Raw genomic sequence first — 25,525 nt, forward strand, 5'->3', positions numbered from 1 at the left:
CAGCAACTGTATTGGTGGGAGTTGGGTAGGTCAAGGACTGCTGTCAATCAAGAGGTCACAGGGGGTTATGTATGGAGGTTGTTGACTTGATAATATGCGTAATGGGCCAATGGCTTAGTGCAGCCATTGTCAACCAGTGTTATATGGAACCCCAAGATTCCTTCAGAGTTTATTAGGGGTTCGTCAAATGACCCCCCATTTAATGATGCCTTAAATGATCTGGGGCCAACACCACTTTGTAGAGCCAGCTGCATGACTCTGATCAAATTTATAGGTGTCTGTAAGTAAGATGTACTAGCCACCACTGATGGGGGGGATTCTTTCCATTGGTTACCAATTTAAGGCTTTTTTTTCCCACTGACCCTCCTAAAAATTTGTTTAATTAAGGGTTCTTCATGACCTGAACAATTATTTTAGGGTTTTTTTCATCTTATATTTTTTATGGAATTCGGAATGGTCTTTGAAGGGTTTGGGCATTTTGCTATCGACTATTTATCAATTTATGAAATGTATGGTAATATGTGAATGCTTATGTATAGGTATATGTACAGATACACACATACACATATAGGTTTTGTAAGGGACTTACCAGTCCTGCGAGCCCGCGGTGTCCCTGGGGATTCCAGCCACAGAGGGAGATGCCGCTGTAGCAGGCAGCATGGCCGAGGCTGCTGCTCTGCTAGCAGCTTGTCTGTCTCTGCAGACGGAGGGATCCGCCCTGGCCAAACTACTGTTCAGCCAGGCAGCATCCCTTCAGATGTGGTTACTGCATATCCTGCTCTCAGCACTCCTTTGCATGTACAAAGTAGTGCACGTCTAGGGATGCTGTGGGAAGAGGTGTGCGTGCTGCTATGCGTCCCTCTTGTACCCCCGAAGGCGTGGCACTCGGCCGCAGGGGATTCAGTTAGTCTCCTATCAGACGGCGCCAGGTGGCGCAAGGCCATTGGTCACTCTGGCCATTTAAGGAGAGCCTGTCCTGTACACCATTGCCCGCTATAAGCCTCTGTGAACTCAGTGTGCTTGGGTGTGTCATTGTGTTGGTTAGTTTACCTGCTTTTGTCATCTCCTTAGTGACCTGGTCTGAAGTTGACTCTGCTTGAACTCTGCCTGCCCTGACCTCGGATTGTTACTGACCATTCTGCCTGCTGCCAGCCCTGACCTCGGATTGTTCTTGACCTGTCTTTGCCTTATGCCTTTGTACTTTGCTTATTTGGACTTAACCCTTACTGTGCTTTATGACACTGAATAAAGCCTGATTAAAGGATATCTGGAGTTGGTTGTGGTTTGTGTGCCCAGGCGCATTACAGGTTTGTTATGTATGTGCTTAACAAATATTCTATATTTCTTGTTTCTTGATTAAATATCATTGATTTTTTTTATATTTTTAGATGTGCCAACTACTCCTGAGGAAGCAGTAATATTTATACTGAAAAACACGTTGAGAGATTCAACTAAGCATCCACAAAAATTAGTTATATTATAATTATCTGTGAAAGACATATTCACATGTTTGGTTACATACTGTTTTTGTGCAATTGGATCATTCTGCTTGGAGTGCTTGAATTTGGGTACATTGTGCAATATTTATATATTGTTTAGAAGTACCAAAAATTAGAACAATTGTATTGTCTTTTAACACTTTTTTTATATTGTTATTCATATGAAAATGTGGCTACTAAATATCTCAGTTTAAAAGATGAGTTGTTCACTTCTCATTACTAAATCCATTTTTATATTTTAAGGGTCCAAGGTTAAGTTTGGGGGACATTCTTTTTACTTGCCACCAATTTAAGGCTTTTTCCCCAATGATCCCCCCAAAATTTGTTTTCTTAAGGGTTCCTTGACACCTGAAAATTATTTCAGGGGTTCATCAGAGGTTCCTCAAACCTCAAAAGGTTGAGAGGATGGGCCTAGAGCCTAAGGCCAGATTCAGAGAGAGTAAGCAATCCAAAGGCCCTAAGGCTACGTTCAGACTGTCAGTGTGGTTGCGGTGTCATTACCGCTTACTCATGCCAGCTAACTGCTGCCTCGGGGGAATAGCTTCTACCAGCAGCAGTCTTATGGAGAATAAATGGAGACAGAAGTCCAAAACCAAACCAAATGTGCTTTTGCCTTGGCATGGTTATGATTTTTCTTCTGCATCAGTTGCAACCTGTGTGGTCATTCAGTCCCCACCACCACGGACGCTTGGTTAGTTTATAACTAGTTGGACAAAAGGGAGATATTTAATTTCTTGGGGGGAAAGGGGGTTACAGTAATTTTGGTAATGATACTATGTCCAGTAACTTTGCAATTAACTTTGTTTAACTAAAGTTGTCCGGCAATTTTAAAGATGTTGTTTTTATGACCGTATTTTACCTTTGATATACAGAATTATGTCATGCTTTTTCACTTGTTTTATGTTTCCACACATCCCCTTGACCCCTACAGCAATGTTGTTGATAACACTTTGTTAATTAGTTTTGCAGTCAACTTTACAGTTGACAAACGGGTTTAAAAACACTTTTTACAACTATAGAGTACTTTTGATTTACAGAAAATACGTTTTAGTATTGTTTCACTTGTGTTGTGTTCCTGCAACCCTCCTGATCTTCCTACTGCATCACTACCATGTTAATGAGCTGTGCAATTAATCGTAAAGTTGAATTCTGCAAATGGTGAAATTTTGCCTTGCAATAATTAAAATTAGTTCAAATGCATTTAGGAATTTCGCTGCAAAATCAATTTTCAAAAATTGCCCATTCCTATTGGTGACCTTACGAACCCCCTACTCTGACCTAAAATGACCGGGTCTAGTGACTGGTGGCCAGGTCAGGTGACTATCATTTCAAGTCTATGTTCAACTTCACATAAGTTCTTATTTTCTAATCTTCTCCGGGAAAATACCGGGAATTTTTTTCATTTTCTCCAAGTTGTATCTTTTTTTGTGTAGATCAGCCTTACACCTTCTTGTGAAAACCCAAACTATGCGTGACATGTGGACATTTTTTTGTACCATGCCTTTAGATATTTGCTTCTCTTCTCTCTTCAGTCTTTTTTTTTTTTCTTTTAGCTGCTATAATTGAACTGAAAAATGTGAGAAGAAATGTGTGGGAATAAAATGTAGAAGAACTAGCCTGATTAACATTTATCTTTTGCTTTTTTGGGCCATCACATTCTTGTAAAGGTTTCCCCTTCAGCCTTTACTTCAGTCTTTACTGCAGCGACAGTAAAGATAGAAGGGGCAGGGAATTTATTAAAAAAAAAATAAGTAAATAGATGGCTCACACCAAATGTTTAAAAGGCCATATAGAACAAGAGAAGGGCATTCCAAAAATATAAAAATTGATTTGAAAACTATAAAGAATATAACAAAAAATGTAAAAAAAGTAATAAAATGTGCAAAACTTCAATATGAAAAACAGATTGCAAAGGAAAATAAGGCAAACCCCAAAATTGTTTTTTCAAATATTAATAGGTAAAAGATCAGATCTGAGCATTTAGGCCCCCTAAAGGATGTCTCTGGTTGTTTAACTGGTGATAAAGAAAACGTGGATTTATTAAACACTTTTTTTAGCTCTGTGTACACAAAGGAAAATGGCAGAGCTCAAGTCTTAATTCATACTAGCAATTTCCCAGCCTTGAATGAGTCACAATGGCTCAAAATTGATATGATTGAGAAACGGGCAAAATTAAGGTTGACAAAGCACCAGGAACCAATGGATTACATCCATGTGTCCTCAAGGAGCTGAGCTCAGTTATAAAATAACCATTGTTTCTAATTTTTGGAAACTCTTTAATCACTGGCATGGTACCAATGGTTTGGAGCAAGGCCAATGTGGTTCCTATCTTCAAAAAGGGAGCAAAGTCATTACCAGGTAACTACAGACCAGTTAGTTTAACGTCCATAGTTGGAAAGGTCCTGAAGAGTTTGATAAAGAACCAAATAGATGAGTTTCTGCTAGAAAATAATATTATAAGTGATAGTCAGAATAGATTCAAGAAAGATCAAAGTTCTTAAGCAAATTTACTGTCTTTTTTGGGGAAGTAAGTAAACAGGTAGACAGTGGAGTAGCAGTTGATATACTTTACTTTGCTAAAGCATTTGCCGCTGTACCCCACCGACAGTTATTATGCAAGTTATGGTCAATCGGTTTGGAACAGTCAATCTGTAAATGGATAGAGAACTGGCTTTAAGACCACATACAAAGAATAGTCATTAATGATTCATACTCTGGATGGTCTAAAGTTATTAGTGGTATACCCCAGGGTTCAGTGTTGGGACGTTTACTGTTTAACATCTTTATAAATAATATAGAGTTTGTGATTTAAAGTACTATTTCTGTGTTTGCAGATGACACCAAACTGTGTAATAGAATTAAGTCCATACAGGATGTCTATAATCTACAAGCAGACCTGGATGTACTGTTTGATTGGGCATAGACTTAATACCAGCATGCAATGCCAAGCTGCAATATCTAAAGCTAGTAAAGTACTTTCTTGTAATAAAAGAGGAATAGACTGCAGAGATGGAGACATAATCCTGTCCCTGTACAAAGCATTGGTCAGACCACATCTGGGATATGCAGTCCAGTTTTGGGCACCAGTTCACAAAAAGGACATTGTGGAATTGGAGAGAGTGCAGAGAAGGGCAACTAAATTAATAAAAGGAATGGAGGAGCTCAGCTATGAGGAGAGATTAGCTGAACTGAATCTATTCTCCCTTGGGAAGAGACGTTTAAGGGGGGATATAATCACCCTGTATCAATATAAGAATGGTCCATATAGAGAACTCTCTTCCAAATTATTCACTTTAGGATTATTACAAAGAACAAGAGCGCACTTTAAGGTAAAGATGGCAGAGAATTTTTTTCCCCTGTTGGAGCAAATAGTACCAAGGTTATTTTTCGCCTTCTTCTGGATCAACTATGACCATAGGGTTTTATATATGGGATTTTATTATTAATATTAAACAGGATTTATATAGCGCCATCATATTACACAGTGCTGGACATTAATTAGGGGTTGCAAATGACGGACGAATACAGACAGTGACACAGGAGGAGGAGAGGAGCCTGTGAATGTTCAGGAGGGGGGCAGGTACAACCAAGAACCATATTCTTGCAACAAATCAACGGGAATAGCACACTAGTCAAACTGTGTACCTACATGTTATTTCAAAAAGGAGCGTTTTACTAGTAGTTAGTTGGTGTATGATGGAGGGAGTCATGCAAGTAAGGGCAACTTCTCTGTGCCTATTGCAACCCCTTTACCTGTGTGAATCAAGAGTGTTAGGAGGAAGGGGGTGTTTATAGCAGCCCCAGAAATAAAATATACAATTGGGAAATTGAACAACTCAACAAAATAGAGAACAAAACTAGCTTTTGCTACCAAATTTACCTTCAGTCCAAAATTATTAACCTAATTTCTTTGAGCCCAGGTTGCCCCATCCCCAGCCTGTGCCTGAACAATGAAAGGGTGAGCAGAAAATTCCTGATTAGCTTCATTTTCTTACACTCTAGTTCTTCTGTACATGGATCGCAAGAGGCTCGTATCAAGCAAGACCTATATATTTATACTGCTTGTACTGTAAAAAAAACATTTATTAATATTTTATTGTATATGCTAAATGATTACTTTTCCTTAGACATATATATGCTACCTTGTTTTAGGACCCTATAATTCAGCTGTGTGCAGGAGCATCATTGTGCTTATTACTATACAGGTTCTCTTAGCCCCAGAGCCACTTCCTGGATTTGGTAATTGAAAACCATCTATCCTGAACAGAAACATCTTTCCTTTGTTTAGCATCCTCTCCAGTGATGTCAGGTATCCAGTTAGAACAGCTCTCTTTCGGGCAGTCTTGCTTACTGATGTGCGTACAGTCCCAGAGTGGCAAGCGAGAGCTTTACTGAAAGTTGCAGCGTTCCACTTCTGAATACTAAGTGTGTTAACAAGGAACCGCACAACGTCAAAATCAAAGAGGCAACACTTTCAAGGACAAAACCTCCCCAAGGCATCTACTGGGTTTTAATGTTGATATTCTGTCTTTTATTGTGTTATAGGTAGAGCGCTCCAACATAGATTTAATATTTAATGTATGTGTGTTTACAAGAGGCCGCAGTAAAACATTCCAACCTTGAAAACAAAAGAGTGCTGAAAATGAAGACCTATTTTTTAGAAGGCAGAGACGATATACAAATTTCTGCTTGTAGTCCTACCAGCTGCTGGCTTTTCTTACCTTGCTACAGTCTATTTTGCAAGATATAGGCAATGGTTGACATCAGCTGATGGTTGGTAAAGCACCTATAAAGGTGGTGCCAGACCACACAACCTTTGCCCAAAAAAAACAGTTTAACATTCTTCACAGGCCCTTTGACTTGTAAGTTTTGGAGTTCTAAAGGTATTTGGGACCTCCTGTGAACTCCATATGTTCTAATGTCCTTAAGAGTACCTTCCAGGTTCTCATGTTCCTGGAGATTTCCTAGATGGGCATGATGTTCCTTGAGTTCCTATGTCCTCATGATCTATTAATTACTAAGTGATCATGGTGTTCCTGTATATTCCATGGGTCCCTGTGTTCCCATGACCCCAAAGGTAATATGGCGTCCTTTAATTTGTCCTGAATTCCTGTGTTACTGTGACCCCAGAGACACTTCCATAATCCTGTATATCTCCTGAGCTCCCAATAACTTCAGAGTTATTGCCCAGTGTTCCTGTTTATCACTTCTGTGTTCCAGATTGATTTCAAAATTCCACTTCCCTTTTATAGGTCGTAATTTTTTTTTAATAAAGGTATTTTTCTATGGTATATGTGAACTGTATTTTTTCATTTTGACCATATGGGATTGAGTAAGGTAGTACCCATGTACTTTTTCCAAGGGATGAGATGGCAGATGTTTACTAGAAGCCCCCAACAAACCCCCATTGTCCTTTTTGGGAGACCACTTGTAAGGAAGAGGCCTTGACACTCAACAAGAGACTCTCTCTCCAATGTTTAGGAAAGGCATGGGCCTTGGTATGGTATGGGAAGGATGGGGGGAATGCACACATGCTTCCTCTTACTTTCCTGGTGATTTTTCCTGGATAAATGCATGTCTGGTTGGAATAATAAGGGGGACCCATGCCACTTTTTAATTCAGCATTCCGCAATCAAATTATTTGATTTGTGTGTTTTTAATGTTACCCCCAAAGGCACAAGTGATCCCCATATGTTTTGGTAAATCAATTTGTAATTAAAATTATAAACAAGGTGATGGTACCATTTTACCTTGAAAAAAAACTCTTTAAGATCAAAACATTAGGATGCAATAAACTAAAATATGGTGCAATTTGGTGTAACTTTTTTTTACATGTTTCATGTCTTCAACTTCCCTAGCACTTTTTGGTGACAAACCTATGCTTAGGGACTTTTCATTTGATCTAAACCAATGACAGCAATAACTTCAATGAAAACTAATGAAATTATTAAATTATGGAATTTACACAACAATTTTTTTGTTTTTTGTTCCAGATCTGCTTGAATGATGAGTTGATAAAGAGTCACAATAGGAAACAAAGTTTACTTGTCCTTTAAAGCTTAAAGATTAGAGCTCATATTTCTCTAGGACCACTTTGGGGTTTTGTCATGTAGTCAGTTTAGGTGCAGCAAAGTACTTCATCAAGAATGGGTCCACGATGAAATCTCATTAGCAGAAAGCTGAAGCCGACCCCGCTTAAGAATTATGTAATGGACGTAACTAAAGCTTTTCCTGCTTAGAAGTGACATAAGAGGTGGCTAAGAGTAGATTCACATCTGTAGAAAATCCGTGTCATGCAGATGTTGCATCTCTGTTAAGTTTTCATTTGCAATCTTTTCTTAATACTGTAATCACTGGACCTAATTGTGGATGAGAGATGAGCGGCAAATGGTTTCGGTGGAACAGCTTAGATCTCCATGTTCCGGAGAGATGCTCGCTTGAGCTGTCTCTTTCCCTTTTGATGGGCTCCAGGCTTTGTTTTCTGAAAAGTTTTTTGTGAATGATCCGCATCACAAATAGTGAACTTGCCTTCGGTTTAAATCAGGGGTGTCAAACTCAAATACACAGAGGGCTAAAATTAAAAACAGATAAAGTCGCGGGCCAACCTTGAAAATTATTGAAACAATTGAGGAAGTTTTTCCTTTCCATTAGATATAAACCCTTTTCATATGGAAACAAAGAGGTTTTGCTTCACATTCAATCCGGAACAAGCTTTTAATAGAGAAAGAGGCATATACATTTTTTTTTAATTTACTTAAGAAAAAATCTTAAACCTCTTTCCTCTTTATTTGTAGCCTTCTGGGTTAAATTCCAATGGTAACCTTTTTGCACAGGCTAGCAATAATATTAACACTTTTCTTTTATGAAAATCTAAAAATTCAAGTCTATGCCTTGGGGTAGCAAGGAAAAGTACAGCTGAGGGTAAGTGCTGGAAATGCCAGATGGGGCCAATGCGGAGCTAGAACGACCTCTTTGTTGAAATAGCGCCGCTACTAAAATTTCCGTCATTACTTGTGTCTATAAAACAGTCGAATGCAAGGCCAAGCATAGACAGAGAGCCCGTCGGTCTATAGATGCGAGTGATGCAGGGAATTGTAGTATTGGCGCTATTTCAATGCAGCGGTGGGCCAGCTGCAGTTCATATTTAGAATTCTTTTGGGGGGGGGGCAAAAAAAGGACATTGGGGGCTGATTTGGCCAGAGTTTGACACCCCTGGTCTAAAGTAAGCCACTTTGGCTGTGGTGAATCCCTGCCACTTGTGTATTTTAGTGGAAGTGAGTTTTACTGCAGGAGCATTGCACACATAATTGCAGTAGACCTAAATGACTCACTAAAAGCTTTAATATACTAAATAATTTAAAATGTTGTAGCTTTTGTTAAAAGAATGCTTGGGGTATTTGCCATTATGGCCCCTGGGGCTGACCATTGTCTCCCAGTTGTTCTGCTGCATTGTCAGAATGACTTATGGTGGCGACCACAAGCGGCTGAGCCAACATCTGTTGCATGGTCATGGTCCACTGCTACTCACCAGCAGAGCTCATCTAAGTGCAATAATGTGAGTGTCCTCCAAAGACCAAATTTGTGGAATTTCTTGTGTGTACTAGTTTTAAGGGTTTTGTTTCAGGGGGACGTTAAGTGTCAAAGAGAGGTTAAGTGTTACAAGATCATTTTAAATGTTAGGCCAAGTTTAGGAGTTAGAAAGGAGAAGTATGACTTCTTGTTGATGTCATATGAAATTTGGACTCTGTAACATTGTAGCAATATGAGAAGATGACAATTGTAATCACAGACAAGGAAATCTGCACACGGACCAAAGTTATATATATTGGGCCTGATTTATAATTGCAAATTATTTTTAAGAAATCCATTCTAGGTTTGCTGGATCACCCATGTTCTCCCATGATGGCCTATCCTTTATTTGTAGAGAATTTCTTTAATATTTTAAAAAATCTACAGCTGTACTCCTTATTTACAACAGCAAAAAGGGATTAGTGTAAAATTCGGGAAAGTGTGTAATGCAGGAAAAGCATGCCTTTAAATAAACCTCTTCTAAACTTTTGTAGTCGAACAAAACAGGATGTTGTATTACTCAGAGCGTGACACAATACTACCAGCAATCATTTGTATATGAGCCTGTATACAAGCTGCAGAAATTTGCCTGTACGTAATTTCAGTATAATGTGTGTTAGAAGAACCAAAGAAACTGGAGGTGGAAATATTGATGTTTAGTTTAATTTGCTTGGAGCTAAGTGCGGCATTGTGTATATGTTTACCAGTATGCACCTGCCATTATTTACATAGACTTTCCACGCTTTCTATTTCTGACTTCAAATATGCAAATTCCTATTTTAAAATCTATAGTTATTGTATTATTGTTATAGTTATAAATATACTGTATATATCTATAAATTCACCTTTATTTAATTGTATTTCCTTCTCCCTTCAAATTTTGTTGATTTGTTGTGACGATCCTTATTTGCGAGCTTGTATGTATATACGTCATTTGTGCTCATGAGTTGTCACTATACACCTGGAGATAACTATAGGCATTTATACAAGCACACATTGTTCAGGCATGGTGGCATCTTTCACCATTGTCTCTATCCTCAAGCCGATCCTTGGCATGATGGAGAGATGAATCTGGAGGCAATGTGCAGGAGAATGTATATTCTCTACAAATCACCTGCATACAACTCCTACAGAATAGTTAATCATGTCTTTTTCATTAGATACTGTCTTCTTTTTTTTTTAAATCTGTTGATCTCCCACAACAGATTGTCATTCTCTTATTACTTTGGGACCCCCTTAGCTCCTAGTGGCGCACTTTGAGAATCCCTACCACTTCATAAGCACTGATGCAGTGAGATTTCCTATCACGTCACTGCTAATGTTGAAGGATCTGCTGGGACAATCAAACGTCTCAAGCATGGCTTTTAAAGCAGGCGGCCTGCTCATTTTCCTTGTTTCCTGGTTTCTTCCTGTGGTGTTAAGGTTTATTTGGAAACACAAGCAGTTCCGAAGTGTACGTGTTGGCCATGCTTAAAATTTAAAGGTCATTTTTACCAGAGATGTCTGCTTTCCTCCTTGTAGGTCAGAGAACTGATCTTTGTGTGCACGTCTGATCCTGGTTTCAGTTTGTTGTAACCCGCTTACTCATTATGCCCCTGCCAATCCCGAATAGGGTGAAATTGGTTTAGGTGGGGCACCCAGAGGATTTTTTTTGGTAATTGGTAAGTAATAATGGGCATCTTATATGATCTGCCCTTGTGGGGCTTCTTTTTTAGAGTTTAGCCTTGCCATTTCTTTTGGCTGTAAAAGATTAGCAAGGACATCTCAATTGAAGTGAAGGCCAAGTGGTTCCACTCTAATAGGGTCAACTGCATATTGACAGAGATGTGAAAGAGCAGAGTTGTCCATTTTTTTCAGTTAGTGGCAAATTTTGAAGTCAATCCTGCACAATGGAACAGGACAAGACCAGGCGATACAGTGACAGAGCAAACCCATCATGGTGCTAGGGCTAGTTGGCTCTGCTGTAATAGGGCAAACTCTATATTGATTGATATGGGGAAAAGCAGAAATATGCATGTTTTGTTTTCCTATTGATGTCAAATTTTACTCAATTCTGCATAATGGAACAGGACAAGGATGAGCAATGCAGAGGCAGAGGAACCCCATGTGCCAGGGCCAGTTGGCTCTACTGTAGTAACTCCTTATTAATAGAGAGGATATTATGTCCCCCAATCTAACGCCAAAGTCCTCACCTATTGCAAGCCCCCACTCAGCCTTGGAAGACTGGTTGCATCTCCCAGCACACAGTTGCCCCCAGGAATTTATATGCAAGGGATGGCATCTAGGGAAGGGCTGGTAGGGGATCCTACAAATTAAGCTCTACAAAGGCAATCCCAGAGTATAAAGCCAAGGTCATACACAGATGATCAGTCCACCAGACAAGGTACAGAGGGAGTAGCACAAGAAGAATTGGGGTCACAGGCAAAAGGTCGGTCCAGGCTGTGTACAATCGATAGGTGAGGAACAGGCAATGGTCAGCAACACAAACCACACTCCAGCACAGATCAGCCCAGCTAAATTCTACAACAGGCATTGATCACTGGGAGCAGAGAGGCTATAAAGCCCCAGCAGCCAATGGCAGTGCAAGACTGAGATCAGGAACTACTCTGCTCATTAGTCTCGGCACAATTTCAAATCCCTTTCAACTGCAACTGTGGATGTTGCAGGCCACAGGGAAAAGGACTGACAGCTATTTGCCTTGACCCGGGGAGCTCGGACCTTCTAGCCCATCCCTTATAAACACCATTGTCATAACTGCCTTCTACTACCAAACCTCCCCCTGCATACCAGCCACTCCCCCCAATTAAATACCCCAACACAAAATCTTGGATTTAAATTGGCTGGCAAGCAGCCGTTTATTTAAAACACCATTAAATAAAGTTTAACTTTCCAAATAATTAACAAACAAATATCCAAATAAATAAATGCCAAATAAATTACATTTTACACTTTGATAAGCATACATTAACATAAATTAACACAACACTCCATTATTAATATAATTATTATTAAACGGGATTATATAATGTTAACATATTACATTGAATATAGCTTAATGAACCAACAACTTAATTCCCCTTTTAATAATACATAACCATTACAACAGTATCCATAATGTTATCAAACTCCCAATTATACACCCAAACAACCAAGCTGCAGGTCTCAGAAGGCAAAATCCCACCCAACAAGAATTGAACCCTTCCAACATCTCCACCTTGGCCCCTAGCTGCCCAGCACTGCCTTCAGGAGCCATAATCATCCGTTCACTATAAAGGGGAGACCCCACCAAAGGGGACCCCCCCTGCCAAAATCCACCCCTTTTCAATACACTGAATCCCTGCCTTCCAAGACCCCAACCTCTAAAACGAACCCACCTCTCAACTCTACCTAAACATAAGAGGGAGGGTGGGTGGGAAACTTTTTCTTTCCAAAAGAGGGCCTCTCACTATCGTCCAGCCCCTTTTAACATCTCCCATTCCTAATCTCCTCCTATCCCACGTTGTACACTAGCCCAGCCCCCCCCGGCAACACTACCCTTTTTCTTAACCCCTTAAAAGCTCTGGGCTAGGCCCAGCCCCCGGTCATGTAGTCACTGCGCCTAATTCTTATGGCTACGTGCCTCTCTGATCTTCCCTTCCCGAGACACAGCACAATAGAACAGGACAAGGCTTGGCAATGCAGTGGCAGAGCAACCCTATCATGGTGCCCAAGGCAGATGTTTTTTCTGACCTCAGCCTGGTCAAGCATAAAACCTCCCCTTCTATCCCCAGTCATAGGAACTCTACTGTACTCTGAAAACTAGAAAATACTACATAAAGGCAATCACCTTATCTAAATGACCAATCTGCTTGGAGATAAAAGGGAATAAAGCTTAGTGGCTTTCATCTCTCTCGCTGAAGGACAGGTATCCAATTTTTTATTACTGGGAATATCCTGGAAAAAATAAGTATCCAATTACTTTCTCAATTGTTTTCATCTGTTGTACTCTGAGTTTTCTCAAAGTGAGTCATAGTTCCAGGGAGACTGCCACTGTACTCCGAGCAGCAGTGATGTGGTCCTATAGAAGTTGATGAAGTTTCAATATTATTTATCTGTCAAATCCTTTGATTTTTTCTTTTAATCTAATCGTCATTCACAGAAGCATGACTCATATTTGGCATGGATATTAAAGATTCACTGGAAGAAGGAGTCGGTTACAATGAGAAGGACGAGCAGAATTGCTTAGTTAATAGGAAAGTTAGATGTTTTTTTATTCTATTTTAGTTAACATTTTGTAAATTTCACACTTTTTTCACTATTCATGGAAAATGTGAGTCGGACTGTGTTGAAAGAGGATTGAAGTCTCAAAAGATCTGTATTATTAGACCACTTAAATCTTGATATATGGCCAAATGTTTGTGAACTCCTTACCATATGCTTTTATGAGCTTTGGACACCCTAACACAAATTAATTGACCCTCTTATGTAGAAGTTCTAGAAGTAGTTAGTCACATTCAGCTGGACTTGTTCTTGTAATGTTGAAGATGTTTTACAGCTTTGGGGAGCTGCAAAACATCTTCAAGAACCAGTTGGATGTCAATGACTACTATTAAAAAAACAATGACCTACATGAAATCTTTTACAAACAAGTTGACCCCCTTCTTTGCATCTGTAACAGTTAAGAATTCACTTTTCTGTCCCAACATCCCTCAGCTCCTCATACACACACATTATGCTGATACAACAGCCCCCGCCTTTCTGGAAAGGTCTTCCCAGGTTTTTGGAGTATATCTATGGGATTTTGTTCCCTTTCAGCCAAATGGCCTTTTGCAAGACGTGAAAATATTATTGGATGTTGATGTGGAAGAACTGGAACTGCTTGCACCTTTACACTATTAAACAACTTTGGGATCTTCTTATTCATCCCAAATGTTTTCCTTAAGGGCAGAGGTCAGGACTTTCAGTAGGCCACTCCAGTTCGTCCACATCAAAATCATAGAAATTGAATTGTTTTGTATTTGTGGACATTGGCACAGTCATGCTCGTGCAAGAGAGGCTTTTCCCAAAACTAGTTGAAAAAGCAATTGTCTACAAAGTCTTTCTATTTTGTAGTATTAGCATTAAGTTGTTCTGGGGATACCTAAACTAAGTTATTTGGTGGGGTATTTGGACATTTGGGGCATATGATGCACCCATCCTGTCATTCTTGGTACACAATTTTGAGCTTTTGGCACCCTGCAGCTATAATTCCAAGGATCTTGGGGATTCTTCATGGATTGCAAGAGTCAAAGTTATCATATCCCTAACATTCAGAACAAATCCTGCAACCAATACTCACACATTCTCTTGTGCCTTCTGAACAAAAGTTATGGGGAATATGGAGGATCATTTGGGTTTAGCATATTCTTGGCAAATGATAGAAAGATGTACCTGTGTAGGTACTATGGTGGCTCAGAGGTTAGCGCTCTTGCCTATGCAGGGCTAGGTCCCAGATATTCTTATCACTGACCCCCACACTAATGTACTGTGAGCTGTGGACATAGTAATTATACCACGGGTTCCCTGAAGATCTGAAAGTTATTTCAAGGGCCCCCCTTGTTTAAAAGGTCAAGAAACCACTCTATATTGCACAACAGCCAAATGCCCAAAGTAGCCATATGACCATTTAATACAACTCAAGAGAGCCTGAGAACCAAACACCCGCCAAAATAATCTGATCTCAGGTTTGGATAGAATGGGGAAGCAGTAAAATCACAGTCTTCTATTTCTGTCTGTGACCCCATTGGAGACATTTTCCCCTTCCTCCTGTCCTTGTGATGGCTGTACAAGAACCGGCCCAGAATGCCATCCCAACCTCCTTCCCCCCATCTCCTACCTTAAAAAAACAATAGGAGCTCCATACTAAAGTCAATCACCTTAAAATAGGCTCAAATGAGTTAAGCTGTGTGGAGTATTTGGAATATTTGTGTATAGGAGAGGATCTTTTTTATATGTTTTTATACTTGTATAGGTTTGTGGTCCCTTTTACTATTTAGAGACACCCTTTTTAAACTTTGAGGCTAATAAATATGTTGGTGTCACCAATGAAGGGTTTTTACATCATTTCTTGTCCTGGCAGGAAATAAGGGCAAAAAAAAAAAAAAAAAAAACTAACATAAACCCATTCAAAACAATGGTGTTTGTATTCCTGGCAAGAAAATCCTTTTTTATTCAACCTAATAGTGTCATTTGGGGATGCTAACAGATACTCTTTGGGCCTTAGTTATTAAAGCTCTTCAAGACTGGAAAAGATATCTTATCATGGGGTAACATGGAATGGTTGTGGTCAATTGAAAACACCAACTAATAGCAAATGATTTTTGGAAATCCATTCTTTGTCTTATTAAATCAGGCCGTTTGACTTCATGTTTCTCCTTTACTAGTTGGCCTTATCTCACAACAACTGGAGGTGAAAGGATCGTGGAAATGAGGGTTAACGCTTGGGTCTCATTGGCATTACTGTAGTCATGTGTTCCTTAGCAGTGACTTTCAGTTCAGGGGTCGCTTGCACGATGAGTTGACGTGAGCCGTGATGCAGGAATATCAACAAGCTGGCTCTGCCTACGCCAGAACCAATTGGCCCCATGCCACGTGCAAGAAATATTTATAGTTGATGTATTTTTTCCCATCAAACTCTCATTTGAAAAGAAAACAGAAAAAAGCAATGAAAAGAAAAAATCAGCATGAACTCATGAGCACGTTTCTAATCCGTGTTAAATGCAGGGCAAAGAAAATGAAAAGAAAAAAAAACTCAAGCATAATAATAATATTATATATTAATTGATACCGAGTTACATTCAGCTTCAAACCACAAAATGTACTATAAATATATTTTTATTAGCATTTTTAAATATATTTTTATAGTTTTTTGTATATATTTTGTTGTTTTTCCATATTTAAGATTCATAAAACATCTCCAGTCTAGTAAAAACAGGCAAAAAATATTGAATTTATTTATATTAAAAAAACAAAATCAACAAATGGCAAGCATAGATAAGAATTAGGCCACAGTTTCTGTTGGGACGGAGCCAAAATTCAGTGTACTTTACATTAATATCCCAGATATGAGGATTTATCGTTCAGCCTCAAAAAACAGTAATAGTTTGGAGTAAATTCTCAATGTCATTCCGTTGATTAAAAGTCCAGATTAACTCGAAAGGGAATGTCAAGAGACATAAGACTCTGGAACTGGAAGAGGGACAAAACTTTGTAGATAAGGAGAAAATCTGCGGGTGCAATGAAACACACATAGAAATAAATATCTTTATTTAATTTTAGTTTTCATTGATCTAAAAAAAAAATAAAAAAAATTGTTAGTTAAGTAGAATTAAGGAGGAGGAGGAGTTTAATATCTGCGAATGGAAGGGATTTTTACAGCAAGGTCCGTAGTTGTAGCACGTTCTATGGATTATTTTAAGAAAAAGATAGAAAAGTTTTTAGATGCACAAAATATAACGGGTAATAAAGTTTACAGGAAATGACACCTGAAACTGTGGATCCAGGAAATATCCAATTGCCCCAAAGAATCTAGAAGGATTTTTATCTCCGTTAGAGTAAATTGAACCATGATTTACATTGTTTTTTTTACCTTCCTCTGGATCAATTGTACATATATGTTTCCATCTTGAATACTCAGCTTTTCTAATATATGTTTCTGTATTTTTCCTAGTGGTTAAACCTGGTCTGAATAATTATGTATTTAACCATTTGGCCTCTCACAATATTTGGCCTCTAAACAATATGGCAACCTTTAGGTATAGGTACACCAGCACAAACAATGTTCTTTTAGTCCCCTTGAAAAGTCTCAGAAATACAAATGTTGATGGTGCTAACTGGTCTGATTTATTCAAGCTCTGCAAAACTAGAGAAGACTATCATGGGCGGGAACCTGGGTAATCCAGCAAACCAGGAATGGGTTTCTTAAAAATATTTGCTATTATTTTGCAAAGGTTTTCAATCCTGGACCAGATCTATTCTAGGTTTGCTGGATTACCCAGGTTCATCCATAATAGTCTATCTTCTGCAGTCTTGGAGAGTTTTAATACATTAGGTCCAATGTAGCAGCTTAATGTTCAGCAATGATGCTGCACTGCATTTGAATGTAGCTGTCAATTTCATGTAGGTTGGACCTGCTTACACTAGAGTAGAGTGAGAAGAAGTTTCGGGGAGGGAAGGGGTCTATTAGCCTCTCCCCGCTAATAGTCATTGATCAGGACAACTAGTCCTACCTACTGCTTTCTGGGTTGGCAACATCAAACCCCTCCCAGCTGCAGCATCTGGGAGCGGGAGTTTGTGAGACTCTAATATAGGGGTATTTTGCTCACTGATGGAGGATAGAACCAGTTTAAGAGTAGGGCAAACTAGGCAATTAGTCAGATCCTTAATTTTCTTCATTTACCTATTTACCAGAATGGCAGGAGTGCAGGGAGCTACAGTTTTGGGCTCCTGTTTCATATTTGCCCAGGACCCCAGGACCTCATTTGCCCTTTAAAGCTGGTGGAAATTTTTCCAAATTATTAATGGGTGTATTTGATTTTCTACCAAAAAATATGTATTGGATTTTCAATGGAATTATGACTTATTTGGCTAGCAGTTTATTCTGAGTTTATCCTCCTGGGCGGTTTATTTCTGTCTGGATTTATATGTCTAAAAGCTGTTCATTGTCTTCCATGAAAAGTTATTTTACAGTATAATATAATAGTAGGAGTATAATAAAATTTGAAACACAAAATCATGTCAAAATAATAAATTAAATAAATCAAAAAAATAATAATAAATGTATTAATAAACTTAGACATGATTTTGTTTTTAAAACTTTATTATACTCATATTATTATATTAAAGTGTAAAATAAATTTTCATGAGAGACAATGTACTGCTTTTAGACATATAAATCCAGTGTATTGCATTCAATACAGGTTTTTTGTATTGAATGGAATACAAAATAATTTAAAATTCTCGCCGCGCCCCTAGCTGTACACACCGGCTTCACCAGGAACTCCCGGGGAACGTCAGCGCACTCGCTTGGGGACAGATCGAGGAAGAGAACATGGCCAGAGGATGGCAGGACACTGGAGGACGATGGGGGACACCAATGGGACCAGGTAAGTGTTTATTTTTTATGTTTTTAACTACCCCGAGTAATTACTGCTTTCAGCTTGTTTTTTTTACCCCGAGTCACACTCTGGCTTACTGCTGGGGAGGTTAAGGTATTGAGGTCTTTAAACATTTTTTTTACGCTTAATGTTTGGATTTTTTTGACTATAAACTAATAATAATATCTACAGTGTATATATATATATATATTTATATATACAACTTATGCTTTTTAGGAAAGTCACAGTTTGCTATATCACTCGTCTGACCTTATCTTACATTTCCAGGAGACCAGGCAACTTGGCTCAATGCTGGAATATAGGCTGGATCTATAAATACGTCTATGTATACATAATCGGCACCTGTACTCGTTTCCCAGAGGATGTGCGACAGGCCATGTGTTGAGGTCACAGGGCAGTGAAGATTAAAAGGTCCCTCTGATAAGATCTTGCAAGTTAGTCCCAGCTGTTTGTGAGCTTTAAACCATCACTAAGGCTGCTGTGCTGACAAATCCAAATAGAGGAAGCTCTGCAGAGGCCAGAACTTTTGATGCAAGGAAATTAGCAGCTTGATTTTTATTATGCCATGTTTAAACAGGATGAAGATGTACAGAACAACAACAAATAGCAAAAACAAATTTTCATCACCCTGGAGTGAACTCTTAAAGGGTTTTTTCCACATTTCGGCAAGAAACAGATAAATCTCTTTATACTTGTCCTGAGATTGCGGATTCTGGAGTAATTACTTGGCTGTCTGTTGAAGCTTGTATTGTTCAGCTATTTCCAGTACATTTAGCTTTGTGGTTACTGATACTCAGGTATTCTGAAGGAGAGGCAATCGTGCAAGGTTTGGACCTTCTCTGAATTTTAACTCTTACCGGTTTTTTAGCGGTCTCTGTACTGATGTCCATGCTAGTTCTGGGTTATATGCATCATCCAGCTCAGATAACGGGACATATGAATAATATCTGACCATTAAATCTTAAAGAACTCAGTAGGTTAGTTTTTGCAAAGGTTAATGGAGCTTTTGTTCAAAAATGTCTCTAATATGTAACCCTTAGCCAAATACTTAGGGCCATTTTTCAATAGTACAGATGGCCACTCCTGGGCATAACTGTGCATCTGGAAGCAGCAAAAAATTTGCAAATGTTTGCAGCTGTGGTTGCAGATGTGATAAGACTGATCTTCCAAAAGCAACAATGCAGACAAAAGCAACTTGTCTCTTTGTGCAATGGGACCTTGATCTTCCACTGCGTTCAACCACATGCAAAACAATGGTTCCCAACCGTGGTTAAGCTTGCAGGAGAACTCTGGGGTTCAGCTTGAGTGTGGCGTGGCTTTTAGCCTTGCCTATGTGGAGCAAAGTAATAGTGCCCCCACAAAGGGCATCCCCAGATCCCTTTATGTGCTGATTCTGTGCTCTCTTTTGCTTCTTTTGCTTTTGACCTGTTTTGCTTCTACAGTGCTGGTGGCCAGGGAGATTGGCAACACCGTTCCACTGGGCATCTTGCCCACTGAGTGGCTACTGACCTAAACAACAGTCACAACGGAGCAGGTCTTATGCTTTCTTAGACCTAAAAGTACCTTTAAATCCTAAATCCTAACTTAAATTTGCTAAAGCACTAGGCATTAATTGTGGCCATTCTTTGCAGAATCTCAGTGCTGCTGTTCAGTTAATTTCAGCAAGTTCCAGTTTACATTCACCCAGCCAGCCATAGCTGCTTCAATGGTGGGCCATACATGCTTAATGGTTGTAAACATATCCTCCACCAAGAGACAAGTTGTCACTTTTATTCTAATGACAAATGAATCACGAAGATCACCAGGTATTTAAATGAAGGCTTGACTTGGCTTCAACATGCCAACAACTTGATTTCACATGTCTTCAGCAAGTTAGACTGATTTCAACATGTTAAAGTTTATATGATATGATGTGCTTAAAGCTGACCTTTTACCATAAATCACTAAAAAACTTCAAAAAGAATACAGTTTCCCTTTAGAGATACACATCAGTCTATTACCATTAAAAATTCTCTGCCCCCACAAACAGATCACATGCATATATCAGAGGATCTTCATTTGGGGACTATTTATATGTTGTATATAACCTACCCATCTTTGTAGCTCGTTGCTTCCATACTCCATTAATCACGTGTCCGCTGCTGACTAACCTCTGACTTTAATTTATTTTTATCCCTGACACTCTGCCAGTCATATTTACCGACTAGTCCTGAGCTTCACCATTAGGATATATCAGGAGCTGTGGGCTTCTTACAATAGCCTGTAATGTTTCCAAATGTCACATCTTATTACAGAAATGGCAGGCATCCATTATGGTGCCTCTTCCTAAGAGCAGGGGGAGGGAAGAAGTAGGACAGCCTTAAAGTAAAGGCTAAGTAAAATATCACCCATGTGCTCTTGTCTATGATGCCTTCCATCACCCTCTAATCTTCAAATACGACTTTATGTATATTTAAAGACTAGCAATAAACTTGTTTTATTCATTCCTGTTTGGTTTGTTAAGCATTGGGGATTTGGTTTGGAGAAGTTTACTCAATGTTTGAAGTTAGCAAAGTTTTCCCAACCACATTTGAATCTAAGAGGGGCTAATCATAATATTTATTTCTGGCGATTTGTAAGGCTACCAAGCAAGTGAATAATGAACCCAAGGTAGCCACAAACTCAAAACTTCCCTTTATAAAATATCACATTGCTATATTTTTAATATCTTAATTTTATTTTTTCATATCTTCAAGTTATAAGTGTCTCCTTTTTAACTTTATTAGGTCAAAATGAAGACTTAATAAAGTCCCAGGATCCAAAGAGTTTCTTTAACAACTCAGGGCCAAGTCTTGTGTAAAGAATCAAATCATCTGAAAAACTTAGCTTGGAAAAGTTGAAGTAAATGGAAGAAAGAGGAAGACCAGTGAAATGGTGGATGGATGCCATCAAAGAAATGTGGAACATGCCATGAATGGGAGACAGATCATTGTGAAGAAACTATATCCTTGCTGTTACCAAGAGTTGAGATGGACTTGATGGCTCTTAGGCCCAGCGAGACCAATTATGGGCCAACCTAATGAAAGTAATTAAAACAAATCTGTGTTTACATGCAAGGTAAAGCAAAGGTTCAATTTTATTCTTGGGACTTACCCTTTCCCCCTTTTCTTTCCCATTCCCGTTTTTTACCTCTATTATTCTATACACCCATGAAAACAATGTGAAAAACCTAGTACTTCTGGTTATAAGGAAGTATAAGACTCTTTCTCCCACAATGTATTGCTGAGATTAAGGAACCTATTAACGTATTAGGATCCAAACAGATTCTTCAACATATGAAACCCAGACTTTTCAATAGAAGATGACTAGGCTTAAGATGTCCTATTTTGGATATATTATGTGAATAACCAACTCATCTTGAAACTAAGCTTTGAAACGTTGAGGTAATAAAGGGAAAGAAGAAGCAGACGTGTAGTAGTAAAAAATAAATAGGGGGAACGGTACTACCCATGATGTGCCTGCCCCACTACACCCCTGCCTATGTGTCACTCAAAGGGGAAGAAACTTACCCCAGAGTGACATCATGATACCAGAACCCACCCACTCTCCCATCATGGATCTGAGTCTGAGATAAGAGAGTGGGTGGGTTGTGTTCAAAAAGAAAACCTGTCTACCGCTATGAGCCTGCAATTCCATAAAAGAGACGTGGTTCCCGGGTTTTGGCCAGTGTGCCCCCCCCCAGAGGGGTCCTTCTCTTGACCCCACAGGAGGGGGGACCAGCCAAAGTCATGGACCACGAAGAATTCACCAAAAAATTAAGGGCACGACGTTCCCATCAGTGCATGCCCCACTACACCCCTGAGAGGAAGACCAGCAAAAAGGTGGATGGATACCTATGAAACAATATCAATGAAGTCACCAAGAGTTGAGATAGTGGGCCTGATGGTCCTTAAGTTTTTAAAGTATTTAAAACAAATATAAGTTTACAAAGGCAAAGCACCCTTTCCCCCATTACTTAAATTTTTTACACTACTTTCTGGGTATGGGGGGAGTATGGGGCTCCCATATTTTCTCCTATGCATTGCTGGGTACTTCCATGCTATGTTGTGACTAATGCTATCACCCTGAGTCTTGTACCTGGACTGGGTGATCAAGGTTGATTTTCTGCAGCCCAATTCCATCACTCTTCCACCAAACTCTCTAATTAAGTCTGGAGAATTGGACAACCCCAAAAAAAGAGATCAAGGATGTCAAAGCCTTCTTTAGGCAGCCTGGTTCTATAAGTAGCTGCTTGTTGGAAAATGTTGACCCCACTACACCAATTCCATAGAAATATCTTCCGAGCTGATTCTCTAACATTAAAAATAGGGTCGTTTACTGCCCCTTTAGCTGCTATTTATTCTGCCTATTGCTTGACACAAGACCAGAAAGGAGCAGAGATTATTTTTGGGCAGGGGCGGGTCCTTCAGAAGAATCCCATCCAAGTGCCCAGTTTATATTAATAAACAATTAATTGCTCTGCCCCTGGTCGTATTCTGTAAATTGCTTGCAGTTGACCTGCTATTCGTGTCAGACGGAGATATCTGTGTTCCCAGGAGGTTGTTTGGATTTCAGTTTGAGCCCCTTCGGAAGGATCCTCTATGGCAGATGTGAATGATAGCAAAGGACAGGTCTATTTGCAGATGCAGAGTCGTGTTATTATTGCTCACGGTCTTGTGTTACTGACAGTTGAAATGCCCTGGCCTTGGAGAAGGGTGGGTGAACTCTCTGTGACTTTCCACTATAGAAATTAAAAAAACAGGGAACAGCTGAGGACCTAACTTTTAATCTGACAATTTATTAGGGCCGACTTGGCCAGCTCTATGGGCCTGTTGAACTAATTATTTTGTATTTGTAATAATAAATGATATTATTAAGAACACAACAAAAAGTACATAATAACAATAATAATGAATCAGAAATCACATAAATTGTAACTCTACATATTTTAAGGTAATATTTTATCTGAAAAGGATTTGCATTTCTGTTCTGGGTCAGACTGGCCCACATGAGAACCAGAAAAAAAGCTATGGTTGGTCTCAGTCATGTGCCCCCAAAATTAGATTTGTTTGCCTCCCTGTGGGTAGTAAATTTGCCATTACATTTCACTGAAATAAAAACTCAATGAGCTGCCCAGATGAAATTTGATTTAAGGGTTTAGGGTTATTCTCTGAAGTGTATTTATGGTAGATTCGTTTTTTTTTTATTTTATTGTTTGTGTTTTTTTTTACATTTTTTAAGGTGTTGCTGTTGGCACAAGAACAGGTCCAAGTTTTTCATGGTCTGCTTCTACTGTTGGAGCCCCTACCCTCTGTACAAATGTGTTCCAAATGTATCTATAAAGAAAAAAAATAACATGTTACACCTACCAATGACCTTCATTGTGGGGCTAGGTAAGTATAGGTTTAGGCTTTTTTCATTACAGGTAACTTTTGGACCTACTATATGCTTGTGACTACTATATGCTTGTGATTTCTACAGCCAAGGTGGCCCTGGACAGTATAAGAGTACAATGCATTGTACTCTTATACTGTAATTGTCGTTTTAATTATTTTTCACTTTTTAAATAATTTTTAGATAATTGTTGTAAAAATAACACATCATGGATTTATTTATTCACGTTACTATCATGTGAATTAATTGTGAACATGTGATTAGTTACCTATGCATTTTTTAGACCAGGATTTTGCTTGAGTCAAAGAAAATGCTGATGTAAAATGAAGTGGTTTATATTTGAGATGGTTCATATATATTAAAAATATTTAAATATAATATTATTATATAATATAATAACAAGATCTCTATATATGACATTTCTTCCCCAGAGGAACATAACTCTAAAGAATATGGTAACAAGATATCATGTGATTGAAAATAAGAATGTGTAAAAAATGTTTTAAAATAATTAATAAAAAAAAAAAGAATTGATGTTATTATCATAATATTATAGTTGTGATTATATATATATATATTTATATATATATATTTACATCTATAATATAATGATAGCAATACTATATCTTTTTCATTTTTTTATTGATTATTTAAACAAAATGAGCAATACTATGGACTCTTTGTATAAAGCAGGAATACAGACCCATCAATTCCCTCCTGAGAATCTTCCAGGTCAATGTGTTTCAATGGCAGTATTTATGGAATGTTTTGAATGAATGTCAGATTCCATGTTTTATCAAAAATGTGAAAACCAAAATTGTATTTATCATTTTTTCATCATTTTTTATCATTATTTTAGCATTTTTGTGGCATCCTAATCAAAATTCTTTGCATTGTTAAAAATTATAATTTTTTTTTTTTTTTATAGTACTGATTGAGAAATAATGTTTCCTACTGTATAACTGTAACTAAATAAATCATAAAAATATTATAATATAATTTACAATGTTTAAACTGTAACATGTTTCCCAGGCCATCTCTCCCAAACTTTGGATGGGAAAAGCAAACAGTTGGGTCATTTTGTTTTCCCTTACTAATCAAATTTCTCAGAAAGAAAAAAAAATGTTTGATGTGAAATGAGAGCAATTCTATTACTATGAAAAGAAAATTCCAGGATCTTGCTGTTGTGTCGTCCCCCACAGGTGAATGTCAAGGGCTGGCGGATTAAACGGTCTTGCAATGGATAAATAATGTTGAACGATTACCTTGAAAGCTTAAGGGAATTTTGGCTGGGCGGAAGTAACAATTGGGAAAGAAAGTTATCGGTTATTCCACCAGCATTGCTTAACAATAACCCTACAACATAAAAAAATACAATAGGATGTGGGAGGGATTTTTACCCGGCGATTATTTAAGAATCTCAAAGGATTTGGGACTTCCTGAGGATACATCTGAGCTTTCAGAGTTACCCACTGTTACCAGCAGGATGATTCTGTATTAATTTCCAGTGCGAAGGGGAGATTGTCAAGAATGTTGGACGTATTTCACCCGAGATCAATGTTTCGGTTGCATGGTTCTTTAGCTGATGAAGGTTTTCTGTGAATTCAGGGAAATAGAAAACAGAAAGGAGGAAGAGGAGAGTTTAGAAAAGTAAAGAAGGAAGCAGAAAAGGAAAAACGAGAAAGTCATAGAGATACAAGAAATCATTCATATGATATATATATACATTATGTATAAATTTGCATTCAGAAAACCAAATGTTCTCTCATTTTTTTTTTCCTATCACTTATAATTTTTTTTAATGTTATTAATTTTTTCCATTTCTTTGCATTTAATTTACTATTAGTTAAAATAAATGCAGCTTCTTCTTATTCACCAAAAATATACATTGGATAGATTATGGGTATCATA

At 38.3% G+C, this 25,525-nt stretch overlaps 1 long non-coding RNA gene across 4 annotated transcripts in view; it reads left to right on the plus strand.

The window, feature by feature from the left end:
- LOC140327641 (uncharacterized) overlaps positions 1–21,271 on the plus strand; it is a 38,293-nt gene extending 17,022 nt beyond the window's left edge. For 2 of the 4 annotated variants that reach the window (XR_011920053.1, XR_011920051.1), the window contains exon 4: positions 20,968–21,271. This is a non-coding gene — a long non-coding RNA (uncharacterized lncRNA). Of the gene's footprint in view, positions 1–1,071; positions 1,265–20,967 lie in introns of those variants that run through there. The other 2 variants (XR_011920054.1, XR_011920052.1) reach the window with 1 other exon arrangement.
- The last annotated feature ends 4,254 nt before the right edge of the window (positions 21,272–25,525 follow it).

Source organism: Pyxicephalus adspersus, chromosome 3, assembly GCF_032062135.1.
Source record: "Pyxicephalus adspersus chromosome 3, UCB_Pads_2.0, whole genome shotgun sequence".
NCBI lineage: Eukaryota > Metazoa > Chordata > Amphibia > Anura > Pyxicephalidae > Pyxicephalus > Pyxicephalus adspersus.